This window comes from Lactuca serriola, chromosome 4 (assembly GCF_051521515.1).
Source record: "Lactuca serriola cultivar US96UC23 chromosome 4, Lser_US96UC23_V15, whole genome shotgun sequence".
Lineage (NCBI taxonomy): Eukaryota > Viridiplantae > Streptophyta > Magnoliopsida > Asterales > Asteraceae > Lactuca > Lactuca serriola.
In genome coordinates, this window is record NC_136411.1 from 395,204,587 (window position 1) to 395,219,053 (window position 14,467).

A 14,467-nucleotide genomic window follows, 5' to 3' on the forward strand; every position below is an offset into this window, starting at 1 on the left:
TAATCATAAGATAATGTCATTGACAAATCCAAACTCTTATAGATAGAACTTGTTCTTCTTAATTTCTTGCCATCAAGGGTCCCACCATTACTTCCAAGTTATTGAGCAGCCCACCCCTTCATTTCAATGTACTTTCCATTGAACAAGGTGCCTTGCCCCTATACAATCCATCGAGAACTCGTAGAACTCACATGCATAATTAACTCAATTGGAATGGCATAGAAACAAATAGCGTCAACACGATAGGTTGTAAACCTCAAGTCGTGTGCTAGTGATGATCGATAAGGTCTATTCTTGATTTGTTTTTGAATCCTTTCAAGACCATTAAGACTCCCACTGACTCCTTGACATATAAGATTATCTTGTCAAGAACCATTTATTGACAAAGAAATATTCAAGAGTTAGTGTAGCTTTCATCAAGACAAAACACTTCATATGATTAGTCCTAGTTGGTCTGTCTTATCCAAGACATCACAACTTACCAATTTCAAATGTGCAAGAATAAGAAAAACTCTTTTCCAAATTCCACATTTGATGAATGTTATAGACCTTCTTAAGACCTGTCACTCAATTTACAATCTTGGAGTATAACTCTAAGACTTGATATTGGAACGAAGTATGATTGACTTCTTGATTTAACCATTTCCACAATTCTCGATTCCTCTTTTTAGACATACAAATTGTACTAAGACTCACTTAGAGGATAAATTGAGATAAGGTTCTTAATCATTAAGACTTATCATAAAAGATAATAAAATGTACTCTCCCTTCTTCTTGGAATAGAGAAACTTTTATCTTTCCGCCTACTTGATTCTTCTTATTCGTTTTGCTATTGATTGAAACTCTTTCAATCAACTTAGAATTATACTCAATCTCATAGGTATAACCATATTCACTAAACTTTAGTAGATCATGACGAATATCTTTGTCACTCTTGTGGTAGACTTGATCAACGTACGACCTAGTGTATTTCATCTCCTAGTCCTTCAATTGACACTTTGTCAAGGAATTAGTCTAAATTTCCCAAATGTGAAAGTTTTCATTCATCATGCAATACTTGTTGCACGATTCCAAATTCCTATCCACTCAAAACTTGGGCGATGAGGAACGCTCCCTATTTGGTAAACTCTTGACACTTCCATAAATAACCTAATTAAGAATCAAATCCATTTTGCTAATAATAGAAGTACACAAACATCAATTTTTTTTATATACGCAATTGTAAGGATAAACAAATAACCAAAATCTATTTTATTTATAAAAACAGCGGAAGACATGTCCTTACAATGCAAAATTCGAACGAAAAACTATGTAATCAAATACTCCTAACAAATCTATCATAACTTCCTAAGCTCAAAATATGATCTTCGAATCCATGCGATCATAATCCATTTCTTCGTGATCAGACTCATCTTGCTCTTCCGTCAAACTTCCTCTCTTTTCTCTAATCCTGCAAAACATGCAAATGTAATCTTATCAGATTATGTGTAAAGAATAGGAATTTAATGGTGTTAGATAGTGGATTTTATACCTGAAGTAGAGCCATACTTATTGACTCTCTCATCTCTTAGACTCTTCAGGTCCTTTGGGTAGCTTCGTATCCATCGCCCCTTCTCTTGGCAGCAGAAACAGGTGGGTTCTTCTAGAATGTCCACAGAAACATGGTTGGCTGAATTACCAGACAAATATGCTCCATTACTTCGCCAAATCATTTCTGATTCAGTAGCAATAAGCATGTAAGTTAAGTCAATGAGGGTCGCGTCAAGATCCATCATATAATACTCTCTTTTAAACTTATCATATGATTTAGGGAGTGATTGAAGAACCCAGTCCACAACCAACTTATTGGGAAAAGACGCACCCAACATAATCAACCTATCAATGTGTGATTTCATCCCTAGGACGTGAGCACACACGGGTTTACCATCTTCATGTTCCATTGCGAATAGGTTTTCGGTGATCTTGAACCTTTCAAATCTTCGATCTTGTGGGTCGGGGAGAACAACGGGAGGAGGAGGAGGGAGTGAAATCAAGCTAGTCCACATTGATCCTTCACTTTGGAACAACCTTTTACTTTCAACAGGAACACCTTTTCCTTGGGATTCGGGAAGACCACGGTTAGAGTCAGACATCTACAAAACGGGAGAAATTTCAAGTTAGTTGATTGAATCCTTAATGAAACACCCAAATGAGACATTAAGGCTAGGATCCAACAACATTATTTACACATTAGAAGAGGGATGCCCTAATCCAACATGCAAATAATTTGGAGGTAAGTGAATGACGATTCACTAATTCTTCACCATGAAAAAAAAATTATAAAGGCTTAAGTTTTAAATGTATTAAGAATTCCTAGATTTCCTTTGAGATTCATTGAACTTTTCAACGGCATGTTTAAATCTCGTTATGCCCCTCTCGTTTGTGTCTGGGATGCCTAGGATCACGAAGTGGGTGTGAATAACCATGCAAATGTACACGGCGCCTTCATTGTTACAATCACCTATTTGATGTGCTGGTAAACCACACACGCTCCATCGAACTATGATAAACAATGAATCACCCTTTTCCACCTTTGCTTAGAACTAATTAGTGTGCCGGTAAACCACACACGCTCCACTAACTTCTCAGCAAGGGTGCAAAGTGTATGTAACGCCTGTGTTTCCGGGCTTGCCATTTTTAGCAATGTAATAGTCTAGGTTAACCTTTGTAACCCGTTTTGAAATAATAAGATTGTATTATTTGAGTATTATGTGTTTTATGCTTAATTGCTTAATTATGTGGTTTGATTAATTAAGAATAAAAATAAGCGTCAAAATTTAAGTGTAAAATAAACTTAATATCTTTGGATAATGTTGTAGTAGTTGAAACGAGGTTTCCGAATATATATAGAACGCCCAAATCTGATTTCGTATGGGGAAGTTATGATTTATTGAAGTTTCGGCTTAGCGGTGTGCAGCCCGAAATACTCGATTTGAGATCGAGCGGTTTTTAGCCGAAGCATTCTAAACGAGGATCGAAGGTCTCGTTGTTGGTATCAAAGCGATAAAAAGTTAGGCGAGAACGGACGTCAAACGAAGAAGTTATGAATTTATAACAAAGTTTTCTGTCGCGGCCTATTAAAAATAAATAATAAAAATAAATTCGAAATTAGCCGACGGAGTCTAAACGAAAGTTGTAGAGCGTAGTCTCACCTTCGCGTGGATATAAAGAACGTCGAAAACGGAGTTCGTATGAAGAAGATATGAATTTCCGAAGTTTATTAATTAATTTGTATTTATTTTTAATCTTTAATTCCGGTATAATCCGAGGACGAGTCATTGGACTCATCCGAAGTACGCCCCGTGTACTCGAGTACGCCCCGCGTACTCCGAAGGTGTCGACACTCGCAGCAAGTGGCTTCGGATGACGAACGCAGTGACGATTTTGGACCTGTACGCCCCGCGTACGTGCGAGGCTCAGCCTCTATAAAAGGCTTGCGAGGGCAACCGGTTCTATTATTCATTTTCTCTCTTCTCTCTCCCGTTTTGCATCGATTTGCGTGCCAGAAATACCCCGAAGCCCCGGTATCATTCTCGATCCCCGAGGCAAGTCCCGAGATCCCGAAGATCCTGAGAAGTGCGGTTCCCGAGTCGAAGCTCTGCCCGTGAGAAGTTTGATTTTTGTAGAGATCTTCTAGATCTGCTGAGGATTACTACTTCTGCAAGTCGTAGTGTTGTCCGACCGTCTTCTGATCAAGTGAGTGTATACTACCTTTCATAAACACGATAATAATACAAGTATGGTTCGAGTGTATTAAGTATATTGTTGTTTATATGTGTGAGTGTGTAGTTACTTTCTTCTAAAGCATGATTATGAAGTATTTTATATGAAATACGTGTTATGTGTAGAATTTGTTGTTATGTGTGTGAATGTATGTTCACCCTCTTCCATCTCATAGATCTGAATTGCTTTCTATGAAATACGTGTTACGTGGGTATGCCTCATCTGTTATGTGGAATATATATTGAATGAAAATGATATACAGGTTTCAAACTATGTATGAAAGTATATATTTTATCTACTAATATGTTGGGTAGAACATGGGTAGATAGTTGGTGTGTAATAAACAGATGAGAGGCCTCGATGTTGTTGTTGTTGTTGATCTAGTTATTCAGCGGAGTATGGATAACGACCACGGACTCTTTCTAGACAGTCCAGTGGAACGCTAGCAAGTTCATAACCTGTAGGTGTTGTGAACGATGTGTTCACCGGTGTACTCTATCCCCCTCATGGTTTCCTTTAGGATATCTATTGTTGAGGAAACCCCTTAGCAGTGATGTCCGTCCCGATGAAAATCCTAGATTAGGTCCCTTGAGATAGATGTTATTTTAGGGACGTAAAGTGAGGATAACGGGAATGGGTAATCGGGATAGTGATTGGTTGGTGAAATTAAATATAATTTATTTATTGTGGGTTGAAAACCCTATATGCTCACCAGGCTCCCAAGCCTGACCCACTCAGTTTTATTTGTATTACAGGAAGTCGCGCGAGGGCATAAGATGGTTGAATCATCAAGTTGTTTTGTTTACAAGTCTGTATTTGTATATATTTGTTGAATGACTTGTAATGTTATCGTTTATGCTTTATGGTCTGTATCGGAACATGACATCCCGAGTTTTGATTATATAATGAAAATGCATCTCTTGATGAAATGCTTTGATAAATATTATTTTATCATGTTTTGTTTTGGGAACAAATTCCGCAACTCTTTCAAATCAAAAGGATTTACTCTGAAATTATTTAAAAGCATAAATGAAAATCGGTCTTTTCTGGCCGAGATTTTGGGGATGTCACAGTGTAATTTCATGGGATTGCATCAATTCACTTTTGCCTAAAGTAACTAGAATTGGGAATTTGGAAAAATGTTTAGCTACTTTATGTAGATTCATTATACTTATTAATGAGAGGAGGTTTGCCCTATCCTACCCATTCGGCTAACGACCCTCCACCAGTCAAGCAAACGGTGGGTGTGAGTGTACACCCATTAAGCACCATTTTATAGGCAGCAACCTTATACCCACCTTATAGACCGGCTTTATGAATGAGGCCTACTAACGGTAAGAATAACATTTTAATTATACTTACATATATATATATATATATATATATATATATATATATATATATATTCATTAAGCTTTAATAATATAATAGTATAGGGTTGAATTTTAAACTTGTAAAACTCTAGGGGTTGAAATTTAAATTCTTCGAAATTAAACTTTTAATTACAAAATTTAAATCTCAAAACTACGGGACAAATATGAACTTTTTCAAAACTAGAGGGATCAAATAAAAAATAATTCAAATAACTAATTTCATAATTATCTATATTTGACCTAATCCAGTTTTAGTCATTAGATAAGTACCAAATAATTTTAAATAGTCAATATTTATCATATAAATAACCAATATTCAAAAGATTTGAAATTATCTATTGTTATGTCAAGGACAATTATAAAATTAAGTCAAAATTCGGATTTTAACATAACAAAACGATTTAGGTATCAAATCCAAGACAAAACAGCAACAAAATCCCGAAATATCCTCTGCCTGACGCTTGGACTCGTCGAGTCAGCTTTGGACTCGCCGAGTAGGGCCAACTCGCCGAGTCCAGACACTGACTCGCCGAGTTGGGTCGGGCAGAGGCCAAGAAAAATGATTTTCAGCAAGCAAAACAGTTAAGCATCATATTCAATTGAAACCAATCAAGGATCTAATACCACTAATGGGTTTGAGCCATAAGAACTTTCCTATGTGCGCATGCAAACCCTAATGCTTGGATCTAGGTTTCTCTAATTGAACATGCTTTGTATCCAAGACTTTAAATCATAGATCTATTGTAAACAAACAATTCATAACATATGAAAGGAGATCTAGAAGAATACCTTTAGTTACTTGCTTGAAAACTTCTTTTCCTTGGAGCTTAGAGTCACAATTGTCACTCTTCTAATGGCTTACAAACACCACAAGCAATTGGAATAGCTATAGAGAGAGAAGGGAGGAGGTAGAAATCGGCTCTAGATACCCTAGGGATCAAGTAGACGATTTCTTATGCCTTAGGGGTCTTTATATAGGGTTAGGATTAGGGTTTTAGTCATTATCCTTATCTAGTTGCTTGCCTATCAAGTAACCATAAGATAAGCCTTAATAACCCTTATCTCTTGGACCATATGGACGATTTCAAGGATATCCAATCCCGTGAATTCGTCGACCCTTCTCCAAGGATAACCATTGCCTTATTTGCAACTATCACATTGTAACAGCCCGGATTTCCACGTATCTCTTATGCATATATTTTTGGTGTTTTGTGAGGGGACTCGGCGAGTTGGAGCTCAAACTCCCCGAGTAGGATCGCGGTTCTGGACGCGGGTTCGCGCCTGGACTCGGCGAGTCCGCGCTGTTTAATGAAACCCTAATTTCTCGGGTTTGGAGCCTATTTAAAGGGCCTTATGGCCGTCATTTGTGCTCACCAGTCCCCTGAGTGAAACCCTAGTGAGCTTGAGTGTTTGGAGTAAGTCAAGGAGCCATTATTGACCTTGGAGGTGTTATCTGGCAAGGGAAAGGAAGCAATAGCCAAGGGGAAACAAGAGGAGCCACTTCCTGAAGGTTTGAGGTCCAGAACATCACGTTTGAGGTACTATCTTCGAGCTATTCTCTGTTATGTTGATGTTCATGTTGATTTAGGGCTTATTGAGCCCTTTGGTGGCTAGATCTAGTGCTTCCTTGGTCCCTTAAGCGAGTTAGGTTCTGGATCTAGACCCTTGGAGGTCCAGAGTATCCCTTTGTCCAAGCTTTTTATGAATCCATGGGGGTTTTGGATTGGGGTCTTTGTGCTTGAGGTCAAAACACCATTTATGAGTCATGGGGTGTGTTATGAGCACTAAGACATGAACTTTACGTGATGAATGTGCTTGGGAGGGCCAGATCTATGAGTTGTTGAACGGATCTGACCTCAGAAGTGAGATTGAGTTGGTGCATGGCATGGACTCGCCGAGTCCGAAGAACAGACTCGGCGAGTAGCATGAAGTTTGTCCTTAACCACTCATCGACTGGTCTTGCCGAGTTAAGGGTCGACTCAGTGAGTCAGAGAGAGTTAGAGAGGGTTGACAGGTGGACTGAGTCGAGCTGGAACTCGCCGAGTTGTTCTTGAGACTTGGCGAGTTGAGTCGTGGTGGCCCCGCGATTCATGCCAGGTGGAACTCGTCGAGTCAGGGGAGTACTCGACGTGTCAAAAGAGAATCCTAGAGAGTTGGTGAACACGTATAGACTCGCCGAGTCCGGTCAAAGTTGACCAGTGTTGACTTGATAGGGGTAGTCAACCTTAGTGGTAAAAGTGTTAATTAGAGATGTATGATGTTATAAGAGGATTATAGCTCGGAGGATCGAGCACGAGTGATTCCAGGATTCGCGAGTTATCGAGATATACGAGGTGAGTCTTGTCACTATACTTTACCTTGAGTAGGTAACCAGAGTCATGTGACAGAGTATTTGTATGCTATATGTATGTTATCTGTTAACTGCATTATTTCTATGTGATTTATGTTGTGCATGTTTATAGAGTTGGAGCCGGAAGGTTCCCAGAGTTAGAACCAGTGGGTTCACAGAGTAGGGTCTACGGACCCACAGAGTTATAGCCTCGAGTGGCTAATATGTGTTATGTGTGGTATTTTGGGGAACTCACTAAGCCTTGTGCTTACAGCGTTAGTGTTGTTTGTTTCAGGTACTAGTGATGACCGTGGGAAGGCGTCGGCTTGATCTGTACACACGCATGGGATTTTTATGATATGTGATCTTGGGATTTTGTATGGTGTGAATTGGAGATTTAAACTTGATGTTTTATGAAAATTAAATGAAAAATGTTTTTATATTTTGCGAAAAATTATTTTGAAATTCACGGTGTTACACACATAATTACAATTCAGCCCCTCTAGTTTAATTAATTACACTTGATCACAAAATTAATTCCTAATTAATTATTGACCAATATTAATTAAACAACTATGATTTCTCCTTTAATATATTATTCTTATAACATATTAATAAATCATAATAACCTCTTTCTCTATTCATTTCTCCAGTCAAGTTGCTTTGGTGAAGGCAACCCAAAAGGACCATGCACAACCGGGTCAAGTATTTACCAAATATGGTTACAGGCTTAGACACTAATCCAACAGTAGCTAGCTATTGTTGCAGGGCCTCATTGGTCCTCCTAGTCCTGTCCATAGCTTCTTCCAGCTGGCGGATACGGACAATGTTAAGGTTAGAGTTGGCATCAACCTCCACAACTCTGCTAATGGTTGCTTGACCTTGCTCGGCGTTCCTGGCAATCGGTCCGACCATGATGGGCAAGGCTCGGTCCACTGAACCTCCCTCGCCTATGTTGTAGAAGCTTCGGTCTCCGTGGAAAGGTAGATGTAACGCCTGTGTTTCGGGCTTGCCATTTGTAGCAATGTAATAGTCTAGGTTAACCTCTGTAACCCGTTTTGAAATAATAAGATTGTATTATTTGAGTATTGTGTGTTTTGTGCTTAATTGCTTAATTATGTGGTTTGATTAATTAAGAATAAAAATAAGCGTCAAAATTTAAGTGTAAAATAAACTTAATATATTTGGTTAATGTTGTAGTAGTTGAAACGAGGTTTCCGAATATATATAGAACGCCCAAATCTGACTTCGTATGAGGAAGTTATGATTTATCGAAGTTCCGGCTTAGCGATATACAGCCTGTTTTACTCAATTTGAGATCGAGCGGTTGTTAGCCGAAGCAATCTAAATGAGAATCGAAGATCTCATTGTTGGTATTGAAACGATAAAAAGTTAGGCGAGAACGGACGTCAAACGAAGAAGATATGAATTTATAACGAAAGTTTCTGTCCCGGCCTATTAAAAATAATTAATAAAAATAAAGTCAAAATTAGCCGACGGAGTCTAAACGAAAGTCGTAGAGCATGGTCTCACCTTCGCGTGGATATAAAGAACGTCGAAAACGGAGTTCGTATGAAGAAGTTATGAATTTCCGAAGTTTATTAATCATTTTGTATTTATATTTAAATCAAAATTCGGAAGCATTATCCGAAGGAGTCACCGATCTGATCCGAGGTACGCCCCGCGTACTCGAGTACGCCCCGCGTACTCCGAGGGATGTCGACACTCGCACTCGAGCACTTCGGATACGTAAGCAATGACGTCTTGGGCAGTACGCCCCGCGTAACGCAGTACGCCCCGCGTACTCCGAGGCTCCAGCCTCCTATAAATAGGATGCGAGGGTTCCGGGTATTTTTGCCAATTTCCTCTCGTTTTCGTGTCGAAGCTCTGTGCAAAAACCCCCGAAGCTACCCCGAAGTCCCGGTATCATACTCTAGCCCCGAGGCAAGTCCCGAGATCCTGAAGATCCCGAAAAGTGCGGTTCCCGAGTCGAAGCTCTGCCCGCGAGAAGTTCGATTTTCGAGAAGATCTTCCAGATCTGCTGTGGATTACTACTTCTATAAGCCGTAGTGCTGTCCGATCATCTTCTGATCAAGTGAGTGTGTAGTTATTTCTTCTAATACAATAATACGAAGTATTTTATATAAAAATACGTGCTATGTGTATATATTTGGTGGTGTTATGTGTGAATGAGTATTCACTCTCTTCTATCTTATAGATCTGCTTATTTCTTTATGAGATACGTGTTATGTGTGTGTGCCTCATCTGTTATGTGATATATGTGTTGATTAAAGCATGCTATACAGGTTTTCTTTAAACTATGTATACAAATGTATATTTTTATCTACTAATGTGTTGGGTAGAACATGGGTAGACCGTTGGTGTGTAATAAACAGATGAGAGGCCTCGTTGTTGTTTGATTGAGTCATCTAGCGGAGTTTAGATGACGACCACTGGCTATTCTAGACAGTCTTGTGGAAACATTAGCAGGTTCGCCACCTGTAGGTGTTAATAAACTTGGGTGTTCATTCGCTGTACTCCATCCCCCTCATGGTTGCCTTATTTGACTTATATTGCTGAGGTACCCCCGAAGCATGTGTTGTCACCCCGATGAAATATTCTTAGACTAGGTCCCTTATGTTAGTTGTTTTAGGGACATTAAAGTGAGAATAACGGGAATGGGTAATTGGGTTATTGTTGGTTGGTGAAAATTAAATATGATATTTATTGTGGGTTGAAAACCCTATATGCTCACCAGGCTCCCAAGCCTGACCCACTCAGTTTTAAATTGTATTACAGGTAGTGGCGGAAGGGCATGAGATGGATGAACCATCAAGTTGTTTTGTTTACAAGTCTGCATATGTTTATATTTGTTATATGACTTGTAATGTATTCGTTTATGCTTATTGGTCTGTATCGGAACATGACACCCCGAGTTTTGATTATAATGAAAATACATTTCTTTTATGAAATGCTTCGGTAAACAATGTTTTATCATGTTTTGTTTTTGGGAACAAATTCCGCAACTCTTTCAAATCAAAAGGATTTACTCTGAAAATATTTAAAAGCATAAATGAAAATCGGTCTTTGCTGGCCGAGATTTTGGGGATGTCACAGTTGGTATCAGAGCATTAGTTTAAGCGAACTAGGAATTTGTAGGATTTCTAGACTTAAACTTAGAATGCTAAGTGAAGTTTTGAGATGTGTGTCTGTTGTGGTTTAGACACGAGCACTAGTTTATTTTAGGAAAGTTGCCTAAAATGCTTTATGTGCTAAATGTTATATGTTGCCATATATGATATTATTTGCTCGGATCTATGGTCTGTTGCCGACCGGATCTAGAAACCTTATGAGTGTAGGATTCTAAGCGTACATCTACGATATTAGAACTAGCATGTAAACGTTTCGGAGTGATAAGGATGATTTGAATATCTATCATGATTGAGGATCTAATTTCACCTTATTCGGTGTAGATCAAAATGGTGAGAACAAGAAGTGGAGTTGGAAATGCTGACGAAAACAGGAATCAACCACCAGTGATTGAGCCAATACCTGTCGTAGCAGCAGCACCTGAGCCAATAACCATGGCTGGTGTGCAATTGATGATTCAGACGATGTTGGATCGTCAGATGGATGAAACTAGACGGTTGCTTCAACAAAATCGTGAAGAACTGTCGATTCGTGTGGAAGAGCCTGAACTGAATGAAGGGCACTCGGAAGGTGGAAACTTCAGTGGGTCTGTTGGTCCAGCCAACCCACCGATAGTTAGGCAAGATAACCATGATGGAAGGAATGATGGAATGGGATGCAAGTACAAGGACTTTTTGACTTGCAAACCATCGACCTTCAATGAAAAGGAGGATCCGATTGGGGTTATGGATTGGATCTCCGAAATGGAGTTAGCCTTTATGACATGTGGCTGTAGAGGCAAGTTGCAGACTATCTATGCCGTGCGACAATTCCGAGGTGGAGCCGTTCGTTGGTGGAACACTCTAGGGAAGACCTTAAGCCCTAGCGAGCCACTGCAATTGTCATGGGCAGAGTTCTTGGTGCAGTTTAAGCGCAAGTTCTGCTCGGCTCAAAATCTGTTGGAGTTGGAGAACAAGTTTCTGACATTGACGAAGGGTAGCATGTCAGTAGATGAATACACCAATAACTTCACCGATAAGATGGAGTTTGCCTTGCGTATCGTTCCAGACGAGCTGAAAAAGGTGGATCGGTATGCGAAGGGACTTCCATGGGAGTACGAGGTGCCAGTACGTCAGGCACTTACTCTAGAGGCAGCTATCTGGGCTGCCAAGTCTGTGGAGAACATGATAAAGGGAAGAACCACCGACAAGGTTGAGGTTGGTGAGAAAAGGAAGTTTGAAGGAACATCTGGTTCCAGTAAGAAGAGTAAATTTTCGAAATTTGATTCGAAAAAGTTTGGAGGAAAAGGAGGCGAAGCGAAGTGGTGTGATAAGTGTAGGAAAAAGCACTTTGGGAAATGTAGCGAGGATGTAACCTGCTACAAGTGTGGAAAGGTTGGACATTTTGCCAATGAATGTCCGAACAACAAAAGGATGTGTTTTGGGTGTAATGAAGAGGGGCATATTTTGAAAGACTGTCCGAAGAAGAAGGAGGCAGCTAGGCCCAACATTCCACCAAAGCCGAAGGCAAGAGCCTTCCAGATGACACTTGAGGCTGCGAAAGATGAAGCTGATGTCGCTTCAGGTACCTTTCTCGTAAACGAATTACCTGCTCATATATTGTTTGATTCTGGAGCCAACTACTCCTTTATTTCGCATGAGTTTGGTAGAAAGCTAGCTTTGCCTGTTGATAGACTAAATAATGCTTTATTAGTCGAAGTAGCTAGTGGCAAGTTTGTACCTGTTAGCCATCGTATGAAAAACGTCTTGATCGACCTTAATGGGAATAAGTTTCTCGAGGAATTATTGCCTATCGAACTAAATGGTTTCGACATCGTCTTGGGAATGGATTGGCTTAGCGCCAATGATGCCGAAATTTTGTGCAAGAAGAAGATAGTTAAAGTAAACCCGCCTGGGAAAGATTCGTTTATGGTGTATGGGGACAAACGCAGAGTGAATTCTGGAATCATTTCTCTAATGAAAGCCAGAAAGTGTTTGACCAAGGGATGTACATCATATTTAGCATTCGTGATTGATGCTAAGAAGGAAAAGAAGGTGATGCAGAGCATTCCAGTGGTGTGTGATTATCCGGAAGTATTTCCCGAGGATCTTCCTGGATTACCACCTGATAGACAAGTGGAGTTCAGAATAGACTTGTTACCAGGAACCACGCTAATAGCAAAAGCACCTTATCGATTAGCACCGACGGAGATGAAGGAGCTGATGATGCAACTTCAGGAGTTATTGGACAAAGGTTTCATTAGACCTAGTTCATCGCCCTGGGGAGCTCCGGTGTTATTTGTAAAGAAGAAAGATGGAAGTATGAGAATGTGCATCGATTACAGAGAGCTGAACAAGGCAAAAATAAAGAATAGATATCCGTTGCCGAGGATTGATGACCTGTTTGATCAATTGCAAGGTTCGAGCTATTTCTCGAAGATCGATCTTAGGTCAGGATATCATCAGCTGAAAGTAAGAGAGCAAGATATCGAGAAGACTGCATTCAGAACTAGATATGGACACTACGAGTTCTTGGTTATGTCGTTTGGACTAACCAATGCTCCAGCAGCGTTCATGGATTTGATGAATAGGGTTTGTAATCCTTTCCTTGATAAATCCGTGATAGTGTTCATAGACGACATTCTGATCTACTCGAAAAGCCAGGAGGAGCATGGCAGACACTTGCGAGAAGTGTTAGAAGTTTTGAAGAAGGAGAAGCTTTATGCGAAGTTCTCCAAATGTGATTTTTGGATTCGTGAGGTCCAATTCTTGGGTCACGTGGTCAACCAAGAAGGGATAATGGTTGATCCAGCGAAGATTGAAGCTGTGACGAAGTGGGAACAACCGAAAAGTCCCACGGAGATTCGAAGCTTTTTAGGATTAGCCGGATATTACCGAAGGTTTATCCAAGGTTTTTCTTCGATTGCTACTCCATTAACAGCTTTGACCCACAAAGGAGCTACTTATGCTTGGAGTGAGAAGCATAAAGAAGCATTCGAGAAGTTAAAGAAGAAGCTATGCGAGGCACCGATACTTTCTCTACCCGATGGAGTTGAAGACTTCGCTGTTTATAGCAATGCGTCTGGTGTTGGATTGGGTTGTGTTTTGACCCAAAGAGAAAAGGTGATAGCATATGCGTCTCGACAGTTGAAAGAGCATGAAAAGAATTACCCGACTCATGATTTGGAGTTGGCAGCGGTAGTTTTCGCTCTGAAAATATGGAGGCATTACCTCTATGGCACGAAGTGCAAACTTTTCACTGATCATAAGAGTCTCCAATACCTCTTTAATCAGAAAGAATTGAATATGAGGCAACGACGCTGGCTAGAATTACTTAAAGACTACGACTGCGAGATACTTTACCACCCCGGTAAAGCTAATGTTGTTGCTGATGCTCTCAGTCGGAAAGTCAATCTTGAAAGGAAGAGGCCAAGAGCGTTGAAAATTGAAGTTGTCTCGACTATTGTGGAAAGTATAAGGAAAGCTCAAGAGGAAGCTTCTGAGAAAAATGACCGAAAGGAGGAACGTTTGGGTAAAACGTTGGTGTTTGGTACTAACGGTCATGGACTGAAGGTATTCCAAGATCGTATTTGGGTACCTAAGTCAGGAGGAATTAGGGATCTTCTGATGGAAGAAGCTCACAAGACCATGTACTCGATTCATCCGGGTAGCACTAAAATGTATAGGGACCTAAAACCCTACTACTGGTGGCCGACGATGAAGCTTGATGTTGCAAAGTATGTGGCTGAGTGTGTGACTTGTGCGAGAGTCAAGACACAACATCAGAAACCTTACGGGAGTTTAGAACCATTGCCTGTGCCTATGGGTAAGTGGGAAGACATTGCTATGGATTTTGTCACTAAACTGCCCAGAAC